Genomic DNA, 21,505 nt, shown 5'->3' on the forward strand with positions numbered 1-21,505 from the left:
GCCTGTCCTGGAACTAGCTCTTGTAGACCAGGCTGGTCTCGAACTCACAGAGATCCACCTGCCTCTGCCTCCCGAGTGCTGGGATTAAAGTCTTGCGCCACCACTGCCTGGCTATGAGTACCTTTTTCTGATGAAGGAGTTAACTGTTCACCTGACATTCATCTTGTGATGTCTTTCCTTGACTCCAGAGCATAGCTTAGCAGTGGCTGAGCCTCCTCAACGGAAACAACACTTGCTGTACATTTATTCAGGTATAACAACATGTCATTATTTAGTCAGTGGATGTCCGAAGGGCTATATGCCAAGCACCAGACTAGACGCAGAGGCAGATCTGACTTGTTTTGTGACCCAGGAGCCTGCAGTTTTATTTCCTGAAAGAACATCCCGCGGACTGGGGAGATGGATCATTTGTAAAATACAGGATGAGCACCTGTGAGGACCCGAGTTCAGCCAGCACACGGACGAGGGTAGGGCTTGGCCTTCCGAGGTGGCTATGAATGTGTACAGATAATTCAAAGGACAGAGGTGGGAAGGATGAGAGGGCATGCAGAGGTGAGCTAACCTAGAAGGAGGGTTCTAAAGTGGGAATTGAACTTTGGAAGATTCGTTGAGGCCTGCCTGTGTTTAACCCACTTATATACAGGGAAAAAGGGAAGTCAGTGGCAAGTCAAGGTTTGCCTAGTGAGCATTTAGACCCAGCTGTCAACTCCATGCCTAGCGTCATTTGAAAGGAGAGTTCCTGTTGATGGATTGCCCAGATCACATAGCTAAGGCTGTGTCTATGAGGGATTGCCTGTTTTGATGACTGATTTCAGGCACCGTCCCTAGGCAGGAGGAAGCTCAAGAGTGATCCGGCAAGCGCGTTCCGCCATGGTTTCTGCCCGCAGGCTCCTGCCCTGACTTCTTTCAATGATAGATCATGAACTGGAAGTATAAGAGGAAATAAAACCTCTCCTTCCCGAGTTGCTTTTGGCCAGAGGGGTTTACCACAACATCAGAACGAAACCAGAAAACCGGCTGTGATGGTTAATATTGACTTCCAGCTGGGGGGGGGGGATCTAGGATGTCCTAGGGACAAGCACACTGGTGAGGGTTATCTAGGTTGGCCTTTGGTTACATTGACTAGCTTAGTTGAGGGAGGCCCACTCACAGAGCGTGGTACCATTCTGCGGTCTGGAGTTCCAGACCGAATGAGAAGGAGAAAGGGAGCCAAGGGTAAGTATTCTCTACCTCTGCTCCTAAATGTGGATGCCATGGAACCAGCTGCCTCTCAAGCTCCCTGTCATGATGGAATTATGAGCCAAAATAACCCCTTTCTCCTTTAAGTTGCTTTTGTTGGTATATATATTTAAAAAATCAAGTGTTCATCACCATTATTATCATTACTGCAAATGTGTTTGGATGCACATCCGTGAGCATGCATGTGGAAAGGACAACGTTGTGGAGTCACGTCTCCCTGCGTCCCACTTGAACTCAGGCTATTAGGTTTTTGTCATTAGATAGCAGGTGCTTTTTCCCATGGAGCCTTCTCACTGGCCCCTTGTGAGTTTTTACTATTTGTTTATTATTTTATTTTAGCGCAGCAACAGGAAAAGTAAAGAGACACCTATCAGAGTAGTTGAGACTGGCAGGCAGTGAAAAGCCCATGAAATTATTGTGTTATGACATGCTGATACTCCTTAATTACTCACGCATGAGCCTTGTGTGAATGTTGCAGTTACATTGGAGCATAGAGGGCTAAATGCAGCCGAGGTCTGAGTGGAGGGAACTTGAAGCCCAAGTTAATTGACAGTTGTGGTAGTTGGCATGACTGTTATCGGTTCATCTTTAGAGGTCTGCAGCATGCCAGCATCTGCCAGTAAACATGGCTTTTAAGTGTGTGATCTACACTGCACTGCGACCAGATACCTCAGTCATGAGTCCTTCAGAGGCAAAGCATCAGGTTGGAAGGAAGGCAAATGTTTAAAAACAAATACGTTTTGTCTGTAGGGAGCCCTGGAGTAGGATTGGAATAGCCTGCATTCTAGGCTGCTTCCACACTTAGCCACCATCCCTTAAGCAGATCAAGGATGTTTCAGACTGAGCCTGATCTGGTAAAATAATTCTTATCCAGCACTTCACAGCGTGGGTGGGTCTGATGCTTGAGAGAGATAATGGAAGAATGAAGGCTTTGAAGTCCTAACCAGCAAGAGTGTGCTGGCCTTTACAGGTGTTGGAGCAAAGCTGAGCCCCCTCCAGGGCGGGAGGAAGTGGCGCTGTCCACTATTTGGGTGCTGACTCAGGCTGCTTTGTTGACTAGGAACATTTTTGATTTTGTTTTAGAACATGGTCTCGCGTGCCCTGGATGGTTTTGAACTTTCTGTCTACCTGAGGATGACCTTGAACCCCTGATTTTCCTGATTCCATCTCCCGAATGCTGAGATTGCAGGCGCGGGCCACTGCCCTCTTTGTGCAGTGCGAAGGGTTGAACCAAGGATTTTTGTGCATGCTGAGCAAGCATTCTGTCAGCTGATCTGTATCTCCAGTCCCGGGGCCATGCTTTAAAGATAGTTACTCTTTTGTACCCAGAGATGGAGAGCCATTTACCCAGATAGGAATGAAACACTTAGATATAGATAGTCACTTGAATGTTTTCTTCTTTGGAACGTCTCTCAGCATAGTGATGGACAGCTCCAAACCAGAAAAACAGCTGACTGTCCAGGCATTCTTGGATGGTTTTTCTGTCCTCGGGCATTAGGCAGAGCTCCAGAAGAACCTCCATTAGCCTAGGATTAATAAATGAGCCAGCACACTGTCCAGGTAATAGCCAGTTGTAAAGCCTGTAGCTGCCACGGTGTAGCAGAGCCTTTCTTGGCGACCTGCCAACTCTTAGCTTCATCAGCATAATTTATGCATTCATATGTATTAATAGTGGTACCTAGCCCTCGGCTGTTGACATATGCCAAGCTTCACGCTGAGTGCTGACTAGGACGTTCACCTCACTCTTCATGACAGTCCTGTGGGGTGGGTGGCATAGGTCTCCTCTTGCTAGGGAGTCTGAAGCTCAAGGTGTACCTCCGATAATGTGTGCTGTATGGAAAAACTGGAGTTTAAACTCCAGTCTTACTTGAGAGCCTTCTTTTTTTTTTTTTTTAAACAACTGCCATCTTTTTTATTTCTTGAACTGCAGAATGCTTCCCCTCTCAGTCTGGGGGCTTCTTGCACCACAGTGGGGCTCGGGACCCCCCCCCCTTTTTGCTTGATAGATGTATCACCACGCGGTGGCCCCAGCTCACTGCGGCTCTCTTTTCTTCACTGATGTCCTGCTGGCTGCTCGGTGGCTGGTGAGCAAATGGATTCCAGTGATGAACGCAGCAGAGAGACTGACTCTTGCCAGCTATGCCAGCTAGTCCATAAGGAGCAACTGGACAAGAGATTTCTCTAGGTCTCTCAGAGTGGCTGGGCAGCGTCTAGTCCACTAGGGGTTCTGGGTGATGGTCTTAAAAGCCTTTTCCAACAATGCTATCTAACATTCCCGACCGATTCGCTAAGGAGTTTTTATAGGCAGTGGCTCGTTTGGTCTCTGCGATGACTCGGGGAGGGAGACAGGTGTTAGGGAGTCTGCATGTGTAGACTGGGGGGTTATTCTGGAGGGTGTGAGTCACTGTCCAGGGGCCCCACAGCTGGGCAGTGGCAGACCTAGGCTTCCAAGTTGCATTTCTGACTAGCTTCCATTCTACCCAAGCTTACCCAGGTTTCCCCTTCCCCTTGTTTGTTAAAGCTGTCCTTAAAGGTTCTGTGTACTATATTTAGAAGCCTACAGGACCTGCAAGAAGGATTGACTTGATGTGCTATGTGCTATACTGTTGCAGAATCAGTAAATAAAAGATCACCTGACTGCCTCTTGTCTGGGGTTCAGCCAATGCGATGCGTACCTCCCCAAGGTGACACACAGTATGCACACGTCCTTTGCGGTAGATTCCTGGGCCAGAAGCCTCCTATCTTAAAACAAGATCCCAAGGCTTTGACAAAAAAAAAAAAAAAAAGATCCCCCATGACAGAACATGAAGTTCATATAATTTTTAAAAAGAAGTTGACCATGGAGTTCTTGGTCAGGAACACAAGCTCCTATGGTAAGTTTCCATGGAGACGTTCGCCTTGGGCCTCAGTTCAGCTTGCAGTGCCTTTGCTGGAAATGGAAAAACTGATTTCCTTTTTCGGGTTCTCTCAGTTTTCCTCTGATCGGGGCAGAACTCGCCTTTGAGGTCCTGGTGATCCTTTATTCAAACGATTTCCATGAGATAACACAGAATGAACACTTTCATACACAGGTTTGGACACCCTTTGAAGTATTTAATGGCTATCAAGGGGCGTTACTGGGAGTGTGTAGAACTGGTGTCATTCAAGCTACTTGGGCTTGTCCCTCTGTAAAGGAGACCCACAGACCCCACACTCCCACAATAGCTGAGCCCAGGTGGAGGACAACTTCTTACGTGCCAGTTCAGAGTGAAGGGTGTTTGTTGAGGCCTGGTGTCTTGGTGGCTGAAGTTGAAATCATCATCTTAACCTTCTCCCGTGGAAAGAACCAAGGTGAGAGAGGTCCTAACGGTGGAGAGGAGCTGGAACATTAGGGAAGATGGTAGCCAGCCATTGCGGTGGTAATAGAGGGTGGTTGGTAGAGTCTGATGTGGAAGAAAGCGGGGATGGTGCCAGGATCAGGGACCAGAACCTAGGCAGCCATCTAGAGGTCAGGGTAGTTCACTGCTCACAAACTCAGCAGCCAGTGTGTACCCAGGCATCAGAAGGGGCTCTTAATAATCCAAAAAGACTAAAGTCAGCAAGAGGAAGTAAGTTTACCAATGCAACTGACTTGGTAGAAAGGTCCCTTGCCAAGGAGTCAGAGACCTGTGTTTGAGACGGGTCTTCTACCTATGACCTGAGTAGAACATTCCAGTGAATGTTTTATCATCCAGAAGAGGACTGTGATGGAGTAGTGTGAGTCTAACAGATGGGGACCACTCTGCACCTGCATCTCCATGGGAACGGGTGGAGCATCTGTCTGTTCACTGCTGTATCCCAATACTCCACCCAGTGCTTGGCATAGGCCCATTGCTGAATGGAGCAGGGCTATTGCAAGAGGTGGAAAGGGCATGTGCAAAGGAGCTCTCCTCCTGCAGTCTTCCCTTCATGAAGAAGGATTCTGAGACTCTTTGCTGACCAAGCAGGCGAACCCATGTGTAAAACCCTGTAGCTATTGAGTATCAGAACTAACGTTAGAGCAGCTCTCAACTGGGTGGCTCAAGACTCCTCTGCCTGTTCCTCTGTGTGGGTGACAGGAGATGACGTAATTGAAGGTAGAATCACAAATGGGAACCAGCTTTTAAAATGACCTGGCCGAGCTGCTGGCCTTCCTAAGTCCACCCAGACTTGATTTCCTGCTTTAGAATAATCAGGTGCACTTATAAAATTCCTTTGATTTGAAACGTGATTTATTCAGAACTTTTGCTTTGAAGAAACAATCTAGACAAGAAATCATAAAAATGAGCTTCATGTTCTTATGTGATGGGAACGCCCATCCTAGGAGTGGTGGTGATTAGATTTTTTTTTCTGTTGGTAAATAAATTGGGGTCCATCAGGTTAATTCATTTTGTTGCTTTTTCCTAACTTTATTATTTGTTTTATTATTTATTTGTTCACCAAGGGTGAGCATCTTTCTGGGAAGTCTGTGCAGTGATTGTGATGGGTTCCACTGCAAGGAAATGCATTATTGAACTTCGTCACAGAATGTTCCCATCTCTTTCAAATTTTCATTAATAAAAGGAGGAAAGGGCACCGGAATATTAACAGTGCTTCTCACCTTGTGGGATTAGAGCTGACTTTTATGCCCATTCTTACCGTGTGGTTTTTTTGGTTCAACCCTGCATGTATCACTTTCATAATCATAAAAGCCAAGGGAAATTAGCCCTATAAATAATAAGTAGGTTCATATTTGCAAGCCAAACATTTTTTTTTTTGTTTTTGCACCTGTCCTGTGCTATGAACTCTCAAGTACTCTCAGACTGATCCAGACTCCATCCTGACTAAGGCAATGGAAACATGTGTGGGGCAGATGTCTCTCCTGCATGTTAGCTCAGAATCGGGGCCTCTGATGCATTAGGAAGGATGTCCAACAACTCGCCTGTGATTTGGCTGGCTGCAGTTGTCTTAAAGAAAGGAGTTCTGCACAGCCCTGTTCCTTGGGTAAACCTATCCCCCCCCCTCTCTCTCTCTCTCTTTCTCTCTCTCTCTCTCTCTCTCTCTCTCTCTCTCTCTCTCTCTCTGCAGAGTCTCACTGTGTTGTGCAACTCTTTCTTCTGCATCACAACACCCTGGCTCCTGCACTGGGGACCAGCTGCCCCTGGCTCTTCCAGGTCCCTTCTATACCTGATCTCTCTATTCACGCTCAGCTTTGATTTTCTGGTAGTGGCTTCTGAAGAGAACTCATTGTGGTCCTCACCTCCCTACAGTTTCCCTTCTCCTTTGTCATTGCTTAGATGAGTGGCCTGAGCCGTACCGGGAGACGGGACACTTGTAGGCACTGACTGGAGGCACCGAGGCAGCCACAGACCTTACCTTCAAGAGGGCATCCGGCTGCGCATCCCTCTGGGACTTGGCCTGTACGTGGCACGGCAGGCTTAGCCGTGGCTCTCGGAGGGGTCTGGCTGGTGTCTGAAGTCAGCTTCCGGGCTGCCGTTCATCTGTTGAGATCCTGTAGTGTGGCAGTCTCTGCTCCAGGTGGTGGCTGGGGTGCAGGGATGAGCCACTGACCTAGCCTTAGCTGAGAGAAGATTTTAGGAGAGAGGAAGCTAAGCAGGAGTGCAATGAAGAAGATAATTACAGGCTGTGAGACTGGCCCCAAAGGAGAGATAAAAAGTGTCTGTTAATAGTGGCACTGGAGGGCCAGAGTTTGAATGGGAACCCAGGACTCTAATTCCAAGGCCTTGCTCCTCCCCACTCCCCTTGTTGGTGTAGAGCAGAGCTTCTCAATCTTCCAGTGCTGCAACTCTTTAATGCATTTCCTCATGTTGTGGTGACCCCCAACTGTTGCAATAAGGCCACTTGTTTGTTTCGCAACTGCTCAGCCCTGAAATAATCACACTGAAACCATATTATTTGCAACACTGTTTGGCCAATAGCCTAAGTCATATCCTAAACTAACCCATCTCTATTAATCTGCGTATGGCCACGTGGTGGGGCTACATGGCTTCTCTCTAACTCCTCCATCTTCTTCCCAGCATTCAGTTTAATTCCGGCCCCCCCATGCCTACCTAAGTTCTGCCCTATCAACAGGCCAAGGCAGTTTCTTTATTCACCAATGGTATTCACAGCATACAAAGGGAAATCCCACATGACCCAACCATAAAATTATTTTGTTGCTACTTTATAACTCTATCTTTGCTGCTGTTATGAATTGTAACGTAAATATCTGATCGGCAGAATATCTGATATGCAGCCACCAGAGGGTTGCAACCCACAGATTGAGACTCACTGATGTAGAGGAATGAGACTAAGGTACCTCTAGGGAGGACTAAGTTGCTTCACAACCTGAGCCAGGCCAGGCCGGCAAATGGAGAGTCTCAAGTTGAAGGCATAAGCTAGCTTGGCCATTCCAGGTGACTGTCTCTGAGCTGCCTCGGGTAAGTCGCTAGCTTTTCTGAAGAGCAGTAAGCCAGTCTTGATGTAAGAGTCCAGATTAATGCATGCAGCCTTATATCTTCTCTTCCGTTATTTTCAGCATCTAAGAGGGCTTAGATAGTATATTAGCTGGTGCCTTCAGGGCACTGTTTTCAATGAACTCCTCCTCTGAACTTCCTCTTTATTCCCAATCCCTCTCTTGGTAGCTCAGATTCAGGCCTTCAAACAGACTGAGAAAGTATTACCTTGATTGTCGTTTCTGAAATTCTGGCCACTAGTGCTCAGAGATCTTTGGACATCACTGTGAACAGAGCTTTAGGTACCCAGGAAAGCTTGAAGGCAGGCCAAGGTCAGCGATTACCTAGAACATCCTCATGAAGTCTTCTAGATCTTCCTGTCAAATCTTGAGGCATGGCCCTTTGTCCTACTCTTTGGATGATTTGATTTCATTAGAAAGCTCTTGGACCTGTAGCTTTATGGAGAGACAACAGTCTTCTTCCCATAGGCACAGTGATGGGTCTTTGCTGGCTGAAGAGTAAAAAGCCTTTGTTTGAAGCTTATCTCATCATCTCATCCCTGTTTGATGTGGTGAGGAAGAATTGAAGCTATTCATCTCTCTTTCTGTCTCTTTAAAAATGTATTTTTAGCCTGGTGGTGGTGGTGCGTGCCTTTAATCCCAGCACTTGGGAGGCAGAAGCAGGTGGATCTCTGTGAGTTCGAGGTCAGTCTGGTCTACAAGAGCTAGTTCCAGGACAGGCTCCAAAGCTACAGAGAAACCCTGACTCGAAACTACAAAAAAAAAAAAATTTTTTTTTAAATTTATGGTCATTGGTTTTTGGCCTGCATGTGTGTCTGTGAGAGGGTGTCCGAAGCCCTGGAACTAGAGTTACAGATGTGAGTTGCCATGCGGGTGCTGGCACTTGATCCCCGATCCTCTAGAAGAGCAGCCAGTGCTGTTAACCGCTGAGCCACCTTTCTAGCCCAGTTATTTACTCTCTTAAAGAGTTGGAGGAATCAGTTAACTAACTAAGCTTTCTCACCCACTTCCATCCACCTGCTGTAACTGCTAACTAGAAGTCATTCATGCAAGGATGGTTTGATCCCCTGCTGGGCTGGCAGTCTCCGCTACTGCCCACAGCTGATTTTCTTGGTGGGAAGGAAGCTTGTTGCCATTCATATTTGGCTATCCTTATCTTCCAGTAAAAATACATCTGTACTCACTGTGTGTATAAAAAAGATGCCCACAGAAGACCTAGGAGAGGATCAATCCATTGATAAATAGATTTTCTCCTCAAGATGTGCTAGATTTTGTTTCATGCTTTGCTTTCATAGTTCCTTCTAGTTCTCAGGATGATTTTGGGGTTCAGCTGTATTCAGCAGGAAGGGGGCATTGGCTCTGTATTTTCAATTTGCAGACTTGGCAAGGAAGCCTTTTGCTTCTTGCCTTCTGCCTGGGGCTCTGGGGTCTTGGGGCCCATCTTAGTCACTGTGAGAATGTTGCCAAGAGTTTTGGGGATACAGCTGTTGCTTAGCTTCTGGGTATCATTGCTCCCGTTTGGAATGGGCTGTTTGCATTCTTTACAGCACAGGAGCACTTTCATACCTCCCTTTATGGGGTCAGTGTGTGGTATGCATGCATGCGTGCAGGTTCCTGTAGAGGCTAGAAGTGGGGTCAGATCCCTGGACCTGAAGTTAGAGGGAGTTGCCAGCTGCCGTACATGGATGTTAGGAGCTGAACTTGGGTCCTCTGGAAGAACAGTAACTGCTCTTACATGTTGAGCTATCTTTGGGCCTGCACTGTGGCCTAGGAAGCAATGCCAGTGTTCCCAGACAAAAGAATGAAGCTCTGGAACTGTCCAGCTACTTGCGCAAATCCACTGGGCAAGGCAGGGCAGAGCTGACCGAATTGGAGATCACATAGAAGAGCATTCTAGGGGGATGAGAAGCACTGTCCTTGAAACAGGAGCTTGGCAGGGCCTTGTGCCCCTGGGGAAGGACAGGCTTGTGTTTGGGGGCATCTAGGACCAGGGGACAAATAGCCAGAGCAGCCAGTGATCTATGTCTTTCCCACTGTCATGCCAGGACCCTCCGACCTTTCCTGTCCTTTCCTAGAGTTTGACTCCAAATATGGACTTGTCCTGCTCCAGCTGGGGCAGCCCAGGTGACAGGCACTGTCCTGTCCCTGCACTCTCAACATTGTGGCTTAGGCTTGTTAAAGATGGCTGCATACTCTTTTACCTATCCAGAGGATGTTTTCCCTGAGCTGGGCGCTTGTAATGGAGCAGGTTTTGGATTGCCTCTAATTGTTGTTCTTCCAGCTAATGCTGCATTAAGCCATCTTTGTGTATTACAGAATCCTTTCATTAAGTTGGCGTTTATCTAGCTAATGGCAATGGCCCAAGATTCGACAAGAGTCGGGTTTTCTTTTTTCAAACAGAATGCTGCGAAAATGTATTTGAAAAATGCACTTCATGCTGGAGACGGTCTTTGTTGTATTTTTTATGAGTGAAGAAGCCGGGTAAATAATGTGAAAGGAGGAATAAGCAAAAAGTGGCCATAATTTATTTGTCTATGTAGGGAGGTTGAATCAATAAATCCTCTTAAGAAGCAATCAGCCTGTGAAAACCGAGGGTGTTTGTCTCCCTACACCTGATGCTTTGATTAAAATAATCATGAAATGAAGCGTGGATTCCCTTAAGGGTGCTTTAAGAAATGCCCTAAGACAAGGAAATCAATCGGAAAAAAAAATTCTTGAGACAAAGTCTTGTTGGCCTTGTGATCCTCCTGCATCGGCATTCTTAGCGCTGGGATTGAGGTGTGCGCCACCATGCCCGGCTGCAGAGAGCCTTTCGAAGGGAAGAGAAGATGGCCCCTGAGTGAACAGGTGGTAGAAGGCACTGCGCATGTGTGGCTTTTGTTGGCCATCAGGAAATGGCTATGGTGAAACCAAGTAGACACCATGACTTAGTCCCCAGTACTGGGGAGAGCCTGAAGTTAACACTGGGTTTGGGGTGCTGGTTTTATTATTATTTTTTCAGTACTGTGGTTGGAACCCAGGGCCTCGAATATGCTACGTCCACAGTGCCTTGCTCCTTTTTCTGCTGTCTCTGTTTATGTGGACCCTGGCTCGAGGCCTTGTGATTCATCTTAAGCCAGCAAATGTTTACTGAGTGTACATACCGTATAAGGTTGCAGGGAATAAACACTGGAGGAAAAGATCCCAGAATCCCTTGTTCCTGAGAAACTTGTGGCCTGGGAGTGGGATCCACGCAACAGGCTAAAGCTGATGCTTATTCAAGCCCACCCACCTCTTAAGAAAGAGTGGGGAATTTGTCTCTTGAGCAGGGAGTCCAGGAAGGTTTGTGGAGGTGGCTGATTTTTTGTCAGCACCTTGAAATGTTGGGCTGAAGTGCAGGGAAGCATTTCCAGCAGATGTAAAAGGCCCAGGTAGAGAACAAGGTTTAAGAACAGGAGCTGGGTTGAGGTTCTGTTAAAATATTGGGCATGTGGCCCAGCGTTCACAACTTGCACTTTAGGGTAACCCTTTGTGGGTACAGCTGGTTCTAGGCATGAGTCTAAAGCCTATGTAAACTGGATCATATAATCCACACAGGGTCTCACATGAGCCGTGTGTGCCTCTCCATTTTACAGAGGAGTAAGCTAAGACTTGTAGCAGTGAGTTAATACCCAGGATCGTACAGCTAGTAACCCTGTCCATACACTCCGAACTCCGAAGCTCTGTGTTGCTAACTACGAAGCTGCTCTGCTCAGGTGCTCTGATTCGGGGAACAGTGGGCACGAGAGCTAGAAAGAGGCAAATGCTGTGTGCTTAGAGGTTCAGGGATGCAAGAGAGGGGTAGGAGACGGTGAAGAGATGCTGTCAGCAAGGACTAGGGCTGCAGAGGTCAGGGGGCTCAACCGCAGTCTGGACAGAAGGGACCGAAGGCCTCCCGGGAGGGGCAGCAAGGTCTGTTCTGCCTGGTACTGTGCGCTCTTGGAGCATAGCCACTGGACTTCACTGTCCCACCCTTAATCTGTAGAAAGCAGGGAGCAGGACAGAGGGGACAGATGAGAGCCAGCCCTGCCCGCTGGGCAGACCCAGGAGCTTTTCTGCAGCCTGACTACTTTTGAAAGCTGTTTTCCTGCTGAGACCCAAGTGTGACTCCTCCCCCACTCCAAACGCTGTGGCAATCGTTGTTTTTCCTCGAAAATTGGGCCCATGTGGGTTCTGTGTGGTTCCATTTTTATAGCCTTATTACCTTGTCCCCACGATGTAAGAGGCTTCTCGCCCTCTAAAGCTTTGCTGTGAAAATTGCTTCTTAAAAGGCACAGAGTGTCTCTCGTTGCTTGGGTGGTGCTGTCTATGGCAGTACTTTCCCCGCACATGCCACACACGCCTCTCTGCCACCACTTGTCTTGGGTCTCTGATCGTTGGTAATTTACTGAGAACTCTGGGTAAATCTTGAATCTCACTAAATGTTGGCTGATTGCTCCCAGGAGAGTTTGTGCTTGTAAATAGCCAATCAGCTCCTTCCTTTCTTTTTATCTTTTCTTTTCTCTCTCTCTCTTTCCTTCCCTTCTTCCCTCTCTCTCTCCTTCCCTCCCTCTCTCCTTCCCTCCCTCTCTCCTTTCCTCCCTCTCTCCCTTCCTCCTTTTCTTCTTTCTTTCCTTTCTTCCTTCCATCCTTTATTTTTCTTTTCGGTTTTCAAGACAGGGTTTCTCAGTGTAACAACCTGAGTATCTTGGAACTCGCTCTGCAGACCAAGCTGGCCTCTAACTCACACACGTCTGCCTGCCTCTGCCTCCCGAGTGCTGGCATTAAAGGCACACACCGCAGGCTCCCATGAAGTAGGAACACCTACCCTATGCTCTCAGTTGCTAACTGGACTCCATCTATTTTTACTGTTCCTTCCTTTCTATGTCATCATCCTAATGACCTATGAGGGAGGGTTAGACTGGGCCTTTGGCTGGAGTTGATAACAAGAGCAGTTAGCGTTTGGGGAGCCTGAGCCGTTTCCGAGGAAGGGATTTTCTGTTCATGATCTTAGTCATCTGTGACCCCTCTGAGTAGGTACCCTGGCTTCCCTTCTTTTTACAGAGAAACTGAGTCATGAAAGGATAAGGAGGATGAGGGAGATGGCTCAGGAGGTAAAGTGCTTGAAGACTCGAGTTAGATCCGCAGGTCCCATGTAGAAAAGTGGGTCATGGTGGTTGCAATGCTCATCTTGGTGCTATGGAGTTGGAAACAGGCAGCTTCTTGCAGAGCGCTGGCCATCTTAGCGTACTTGGCAAGTTGACCCTCTCTCAAAACACAAGGTGCCTGAGAACCAGAGGAACAACGCCAAAGGTGCTCCAGCTTCCATAAACATGTGTTCACATGCACTTGCACACACGCACACACACCCACACGCACACACCTCAGACCACATAGCTAGAAAATGGTAGAACTTCGCCATTCTTTCTACCCTGGAGCCAATGTGTTTGCTTCATTTACTTAATACATGATTGAGTACAGTATGCTGGGAACTGTTCTGACCTAAGGATACAGCGAAGGAAGAAAAGATGAGCGGAACAAAATTCCCACTTCTAGGAGAGGTGTAAGTGGGAACTTAGTGGGTCTATAACCGGGGAAAAGAGTGTAGGAGGTCACCAAGGAAGCTCAACTCTGGAATGGGGGTTGGGTTGATGTTGCCAATGACCCATCTGGCTCCCATCCCCTGTCCTTGTGTTGGCACCAATCTTGGCACCTCTGGATAAGCTGAGGGCACACTACTGGCAATCTCAATTTACAACTTGTGGGTGGGGTGTACCCTTTCTCTGCATCTGGCAATAAGTTCTAGAAGAAAGCTCTAATTGGCTTGTGCCTATCTTTGGGGCCAATCACTGATGGGCCAGGGAGGGAAGTGTTCCTGTCTTTGTCCAGGCAAGCAGCCTGTTTAAGGAGATCTGTACCCAGGGCAGATGAAATGAGGATATCATGGCTTATTCAGACAGGTTTTGAAGATTGTAAGGAACAGTAGTGCATGAATTCTTTGTTTAGATTTTATCAGAACTGGTCCAGATCCTGGAAGGAGTGGTGATTAGGAATCTGTGTACAGAGAGGGCTGGAGGGGCTAGGAGGCCCCAAGGAGGGCTGCTGGGACCCCAGCTCTGGCTCCTGAGTGATTGCATTTGAATTTTACTTCCAGTTAGGGTGTCAGTAGGTAAAAGAGTGGTTAGGGTGTAGAGACAGAAAGGTGAACAGGACTTGGTGAGTCTTCCAGCTGGAGGCTGGAAGAAGAAAGGGTTAAGAAAGGGTTTCACCCCTTGGGGGCTGAATATTCATGCTCTGGAGCCTTCCAGAGCATGAGTTTTGGAAATCAATGAGGCAGTTTTTGGAAGTTGTTAAGTAGGGGAAGATCCATCCCATATATCTCATGAAAGCTTGAGATGACATATGGGAAGGGGACACTGGCTTCCTGTCTCAGTCCCTTCAAATGTTTTCTTTCTTCAAGAAGTCAGAGACTATGAGAGCATCAGGACTGCCAGGAAAAAAAGGGGGTTAATATGATATTGTATATCATATTAATATGATAATATGGGGGCTGGGGAGTGCATTGGCCTGGAGGCCCTGCTTGCCTGGTTACCTGCCCCAGGGTCTAAAGGTTTAGAAATGCCTCTTCCCTCTGGCATCCTTGCAGGGAAGACTTTGAAGTCTTGAGCAAAGTGACCTGCTATGACTCTTGTGGTAACAGACTTCTTCCTCTAATGAGAAGCACCCAGTCCGAGGTGTGAACGGCCCTGAGGGCAGAAGTAAGCCCCGAGGGCAGAGGTAAGGACCCCATTAGGAAGCTGTTGTGACAGTCTAGAATGGTGGGGGCAGAGGAGGTGGTGAGAATGACCTTGGGTGAGGATTGGATGTGGAGGGAAAGGTGAATCCTGAGAGTGGCAGCTGGGAAAGCTGCCTTGTACTGAGATGTTCAGACTGTCACGCGCTAGTCTGGGTGGGCTGGAGTCTGTGCTAGATGTGCTGAGCCTGAGACACCCACTGTCCTCCATATAGAGCTCTGCCCTTGGCCTCTGACTTGACCACAGCAATTGACTGTTGGTCAAAGGAGTGGCCCAAGCTGGGGGAAAAAAATCCGGGTACGCATAGAGTGTGGAGGTCAAATTTGAATCAGGCTAGATAGACCACCAGGAAGTGACAGCAGAGAGAGAAAAGTAGGCCTGAAAAATAATGGAAAGATGAGGAGAAAGAAACAAGAGAATGAGCCAGTGAAGTGAGTGGGTCAGTCATTTCTAAGTGTGCGGGTCGTGGGTCGTGGCAGGAGAGTGTCGTGCTAAAGCGGTGATTAGATGGGGCCCAGAGCTGCAGTGGGGGAGGAGGACATGGCCACGGGTCTAGTGGCTTTAAGGTCAGGTCACAGTCACGTGTGTAGCTTCAAGTTTCACCTTACAGATAGGTTTGAGTTTCTGCCCCAAGGGGAAGTGTGTGTGTGTGTGGGGGGGGAGGACGGGGATTGATTTAAGATGGGCCGAAATGAATCTGGAAAGGATGTGAGGAGAGAACCTTGTGGTGGCCCACGCTGTATTCACTCATTTGTTCACTCATTCGTGCTGCTTTTCCAGGACTCTCTGGTCCAGGGGCTTAGATAGAGTCCCATTCTATAGATGAAGAGCATTCTGTAGGTGGATGAATGGTCGTACAGTATGAACATACTGACTACTGCCAAGCTGTATATTGCCCAATGAAAAAAGATGCCGAACTAGAGGGGATGGTGATGGGGCCTCTGTGTTTGAGGATTCACTGTCTGTCTTGTCTTTGTGGACAGTAGGGTCCATTTAGGGAATCCAGGTGAGCTGAGAGCGCCAAGTGAGACTGGGCTAGTTGGTACAGGCCTAACATCCTGGCTTTGATTCTGGGAGCCTCTGAAGGTTTCTGCCCAGGGCCGTGTCATTGCCAAGGTGTGCCTTTAGATTAATCTCATTAATCCTTCTGGCAAACTGTTGCCTATTCAAAGCAATGGGACTGGGGCATGCATTCTTCTGGTGAAAATCATGTTGTAGCAGAAGTTTAAAACCCAGGCGTGTGGTAAGGAGCTGAACGGGTTGTTTTCTCATCCACTTTACACATTTTTTTTTGAGGAGCCTCTAAATGCCTGTGGTGTTCTAGACAGCAGATTCAAGAAGTAGGGTAAATTCTACAACTCTCACATAAAAACCTGTAGTCCAGAACCCTCCCACTCCCAAATGAGAAATCCTGCCATATATAGTGTACCGTGTGTTACCACAAACATGTCACCAGTGTTCCATGGAAGCTGGAGGGGGGTTACCTGGGATGCCAGGGAGGCCTCTCGGCCAGTGAGTTTGCAGGGTAAGCTGGGATTTTCTAGACAGAAGCAGAGCTGGCTTCCTAGGAGAATGGTTAGTCAAAACTTAGAATGCTGGTTGGAAAAGGACATGTAACATTCTCTTTTAGAGCTAAACCTTTGTTTTCTTGCTTTCAGGTGGTGTTGGCTACAGTGCACGCTTTTGGAACCAAATTTAAGGTTTCAAATGTGGAACCCTAGGCCTTCATTGGTAAGTTTGTTTGATGCCTTTTTACCAAATGATGCAGTTGAGTTTGTGTTTGGGATGAAGGGCAAGCTTATTATTGTTGTAGGTGCCCAGTGGAGGTTAGGAAGCCTGAGCCCCAGAGAAATCTGTGTCATGGGCATAAAGGGTAGTGAAATCCGGATCTCTGAGTTCAAGGCCAGCCTGGTCTACAAGAGCTAGTTCCAGGACAGGCTCCAAAGCTACAGAGAAACCCTGTCTAGGGGGGAAAAAAGGATAGTGAAATCTTACCCTACACCAGTGGTCCCCAACCTGTGGGGTCATGACCCCTCTGGGAAGTTGAATGACCCTTTCACAGGGATCATTTATCATGTATCCTGAATATCAGATGTTTATATTGCAATTCATAACAGTAGCAAAATGACAGACATGATGTAGCAATGAAAATAATTTTATGGCCAGGAGGAACTGTATTAAAGGATCACACAGTCTTAGGAAGGTTGAGGCCACTGGTGTAGACAGAGGTCAGAGGAGGAGAACCCACAGGCTTGGGGATAGATGCAGCTGACCTCACAGACAAGTGGTATTTTGGCATTATCTAAGAAGAAAAGGTAGATGGGAAACAACCCAAGGATGAAATGAGGTTTTCTGTACAGGAGAACATGGATATTTAGGGCCCATCCACAGACTAGCAGGAACAGAAGCTTTGAACAGCATGGACTAGATCTTTGGTGGGTCTACTGTCATCTGACAATGACAGCCCAGGTCAGCACTCTTGTTCAGTGAAGGACCAGATGGCCTCTGTCAGAGCTACTCAGAATTGCTTCATAGCCTGAAGGCAGCCAGGACGCTATGTAAATGAGGGGGTGTGGCTTGCTCTAGTTAAACCTTATTTACAGAAATGGGGTAGGCTGGATTTGACCTCTGGTCTGTTGTTTGTCAACTCCTTCTCTAGGCCCCAGGTTCCAGCTAAGGAACTTAGACTTTATTTCCAAGACAATGGAAGTCTGTTTAAGTTGCGCTGAGTGGAGGGACCAAAGTGACAAGGGTTGTAGCAGTCACACACACATGCTGCCCTGTGGCCAGTAGCAGGTGCACAGACAATGGACAATAGCAAGGGAAGAGCCTATCTGATTTCCAGTCTCATTAGACTCTAAAGACAGGAGTCAAAGAAGCTGAAAGTTGAAATTTGGTGTTTCATAACAGTATCATCAATAGAAGTGTGGGCGTTGGGGCTGAGAGAGTTGATGTTGGCATTGATTGATTGCCGTGCCGAGGACTGAACCGAGGCCTTCCTGCGTGTTAGACAAGTCTCGGTTCATCCGTAGGAATTGTCCAGTTTACAGTTGGCGATTCAGAACCGAAGCCTAGATGGAGACGGTTATGTCTGGAGATGCAGAGTGGACTTTACAGTTTGGGTTGTGAGCCTTAACCATTAACAGCTGAGCCGTCTCTGGAACCGCACATGGTAGTTTTGAAGAAGTGGAGGGCTGAGCTTTGGTAAACATGCCTAACTTGGGGTGGCAGGAAGAAGGTGAGAGGAACCCAGAGGCCAAGGAAAAGGGTACTTGTATGCCAGAAGAGCCCATCCTGAAGCTTTGAGGCAGGCCCAGCATGTCGTGACCAGTCCTCCCTGCCTTTCCTGGAGCTGAGTGTGTTGGCGCTTGTGTGTACATTGGGCTTCTGATTGTGTTCTTAGGCTAGCTTTGAGGTGTGGTGTTCCGAACTCTGCCACAACTTGCACTGCGGAATCCAGCCTGGGATTGGACTCTCGCTGTGAGACGAGATGTGATCTGTTCGGGGAGATAGTTGTATTGGCAGAAAACAGGGGAGAAAATAGAATGACCAAATGTGGAGTCAGAATTACTGTGGGAGTCTGGACAGGTGTGTGGGATTTGAGGTTATTCCTCAGGTCACTGACCAGTTTGTGTTCTGTGCATCCTGACATTTGCTCTGTGGTTGGAATTCTGAGCCCTTCTTGGCGTGGTTTGCATGAAGGTAGCAGGTAGAGGTCCAACAACAGAAGCAGTGGGTGTGCCCACTGAGCCACCATTGACTGAACCGTCACCCTGTGTCAGGTGAGGTGCCAAGTCCTCCGGTGAATCTTTTCATTTCAACTTTGCGTGACCTCTGCTGGGAGACTTAGTATTCCGCTTTCAGCAATAAGGAAATCCAGTCACTGAGAAGTTGAATAGCCCGTGCAAAGCAACAAGGGATTGGAACCCACTTCTGCATGACCCTTGGCATGTGCTGTTGGCTCCCTCTTTTCTAAGTCTGGGGTTTCCTCTCCCACTTAGGTAGAAATAGTGGAGTCAGATTAACAATCGAGAGCACAGGGTAGGTGTTCCTACCTTTTAGGAGCCTGTTAAAGGGTGAGAAATGAGCCTGGTGTGGTGGTGCACACCTTTGTTCCCAGCACTCTGGAGGCAGAGGCAGGCAGATTTCTGTGAGTTTGAGGCCAGCCTGGACTACAGAGTGAGTTCCAGAAAAGCCAGGACTCTTACACAGAGAAACCCTGTCTCGAAAAACTAGGAAAAGAAAAGAATGAGAGACGTTTGAGAATCTGGAAGGGATGACAATCAAACCTTAAGCACTTAATAACAACAGTCCAGAAAGATTGTCCTTCATTTGGGGAAGGTGGCAGCATGGGGTTCGGAGAGGGGCTGCCACTAAAGACACGAGAGTGGACTCCAGTTCTGGCTCTGTGGCGACCATGTTGCGGTTTTTCTGCCAGTGCTTGATGATGGTCTCTGCTTACCTCCGGCATAAGCTACAGAGGCAGGTTTCTCACCATGTCCCCAGCATCTTGCACAGTCAGACTCTGGGTGTGTGTCATGTGCTCACTAATAATTTGTTGTTTCCATTGGGCCAGGTGGCATTAGATACTGACTTCATTACCTTTCTATTGCTGTGATAAAACACTATGACCAAGCAACTTATAAAAGAAAGGGTTTAATTTGGGGCTTAGGATTTCAGAGGGTCAGAGTCCATAACCATCACGGCAGGGGACATGCTAGCACTGGAGCAGGAGTCGAGAAGTTATATCTTGAGATACAGCTACCAGGCCAAGAGAGCTAACGGAGAAGGGCATAGGCTCTTGAAACCGTCAAGCCTGCCCTGAGTGGCACACCTCCTCCAGCTAGGCCACACATCCTCATCTTTCCCAGACACTTCCACCAACTGGGATCCGAATGTTCAAATATATGAAGCTGTGGTGGTGCCCAGTGAGTCTCACAAACATCTTTACTTGTAAGTGTTCTCTGCAATGGGTCGTTGGTCTGGCTCAAGGCCTGGCTTCTGCTACACTATGGACGGGCTCTCACTGGGGCTCCTCCTGGATACCCTGTTGTCCTGTGTCATGGAGATGTAAATCTTTGGATCTGTAAATCTGGCCCCTGTTCAGATGCAGGTGTTCATAGATTGAGTGGATGTTGGGCTGGGCCAGCTGATAGCCCTGGTTCTGGGCCTGGGTGGTAGCTGGGTTGGTCAGCCCCCAGCTTTCCCTCATTGTCTACCAGGGCAAGCTCTCCACACCGCCCCAGTTAGCTCACCCAGTGCAGCAGGCAGCACGGAGAAGGACCAGTTCTTCTGCTCTCGGACCCTCAGGGCCATCTCCCCCATGCTCATAATCACCAGGGCCAGCTCTGCTGCTGTGCCCAGTCAAGGTGTAAAGCCCACTTTCCCAGCTGCTGCAGTTGGTGAGGGACAGGGCCAGCTCTTAGGTCCTCATGCCCCCAAGGCTGGCTCTCCCACCTGCTGAAGTTGACAAGGGATCAGGGGTGTGGGGCACGTTTCCCCCACCCACGCCACCACATGGCATACGAGGGAGAGGGCAGGGGTGCCTCTCTCCCGCTCTCATGTACACGGGACTGGCTGACCTGTGTCCCCGCCAACATGGTCAGCTCTAGTGTGCTCCCCAGGCTAGGTGCAGGGCCTGCCCTCCCGTGTGCTGCAGCCGGTGAGGGGCAAGAGCAGCTCTCCTCCTGCCCGCCATAGGTGGCAAGGGGTGACAGGGTACAGGGTTGCTGTCCTCACAAGGCAGGCAACAGCATGTCCAGAATACCAGAGATGCTCATGGTGAGGGAGAGGGTGAGGGACTGATTGGTCAGGTAGGGGGTTCGGGGACAGCGTCTCCAGAAATGAAGTGGGAGCTGTGGGGAACCACGAAGCTCTTGGAGGGGTGTGCATTTGTCGGCCATGCTTCCTCTTGGTCTTTTGCTCAGGACTTCACTGCCCTTGCTTCCTCAGTCAAGGGCACTCTCCTGAGGTCTCTCTGGCTGTGCCCAGCATTCTGGCCCTGGGTCACCCCACTGGCCTACTCTCTGCTGGCACTCCATCACCCTCTTCAGCCTGCTTGTCCTCTGCCCTTTTCCTGTCTTTAGTGTCAGGTTCTGCTTGGCTCCTTCTTCATTTCGCCGCTGTTTTCCTGGAAGGGCTCCTTTGTCCCACAGATCTGCGACCTGCCTCACAGCCAGACTTTGTCCTCTCCCTCAGCTGTCGCCCCTCCTGAGTGCCCCAGCCCGGCTCATCCTTGGCTTGTCCTTCCTCTCAGCTGGCATATTCAATGTCCTCCATGTCCTTACAATTTGTAAGAGTTTATTTTATTTAGTCTCTCGTCTGTCTGTCTTTCTCTCTCCCTCTCTGTGCACAAATGCATGCATGCAACTTGTAAGAATCTGTTCTCTCCTCCCACCATGGGAGGTCTGTGTGGTCGTCACCTTTACCTGATGAGCCAATATTATTTCCTCTCTTCCCCCATGGGTTTTAGGACTCATTGTTTAAAGGGGAGATCTAGCCCTCTATCCCCCTCCCTATCTCTATCACTATCTCTCCCCTCCATGGTTATCTCATCCATCTTTCTCTTCCTGCATTCCAGTGCACACTCTTGTCAATACCGTGTTTCTAACTCACACGTCTCATGGGTTCTACTTAAACCTCTCCCAGGATCCTCAGTGGCTTTAGAGCAAAGGCCATGCGTTCTCACGGTTCTGACCTGAGCACAGCCACGAGTGGGCCTCTGTTTCTAGCACCTTTGCCACCTCTGGGCTCTCTCCTTGGAATGACCTGGCCACTATTCCCCAAGTAGGGACTCAGTTCCAGTTTCCCCTGTTCTACTGGACATCCCCTCATTTCCTCCCCAGACCTGGAGCTGACCTTCCTCCTGCCTTCCAGAACACACTGCATGGCTCTCTGGTACATAAGGCACTTAGAGGAGAGCTGTTGACTTACTTACCTATTATGTTCAGTAAACTGAGCTTCTTAAGAGTGGAGAACAGACACACACACACACACACACACACACACACACACACACACACAC

General features: G+C 48.5%; 1 protein-coding gene across 4 annotated transcripts in view; it reads left to right on the forward strand.

The window, feature by feature from the left end:
- Arntl (aryl hydrocarbon receptor nuclear translocator like) overlaps positions 1–21,505 on the forward strand; it is a 101,801-nt gene that overhangs the window by 9,056 nt on the left and 71,240 nt on the right. For all 4 annotated transcript variants that reach the window (XM_013347698.2, XM_013347700.2, XM_013347699.2 and 1 more), the window contains exon 2: positions 16,140–16,212. The gene's annotated coding sequence lies outside the window, so the exon portion shown is untranslated. The remainder of the gene's footprint in view (positions 1–16,139; positions 16,213–21,505) is intronic.

This window comes from Microtus ochrogaster, chromosome 8 (genome assembly GCF_000317375.1).
Source record: "Microtus ochrogaster isolate Prairie Vole_2 chromosome 8, MicOch1.0, whole genome shotgun sequence".
Taxonomy (NCBI): domain Eukaryota; kingdom Metazoa; phylum Chordata; class Mammalia; order Rodentia; family Cricetidae; genus Microtus; species Microtus ochrogaster.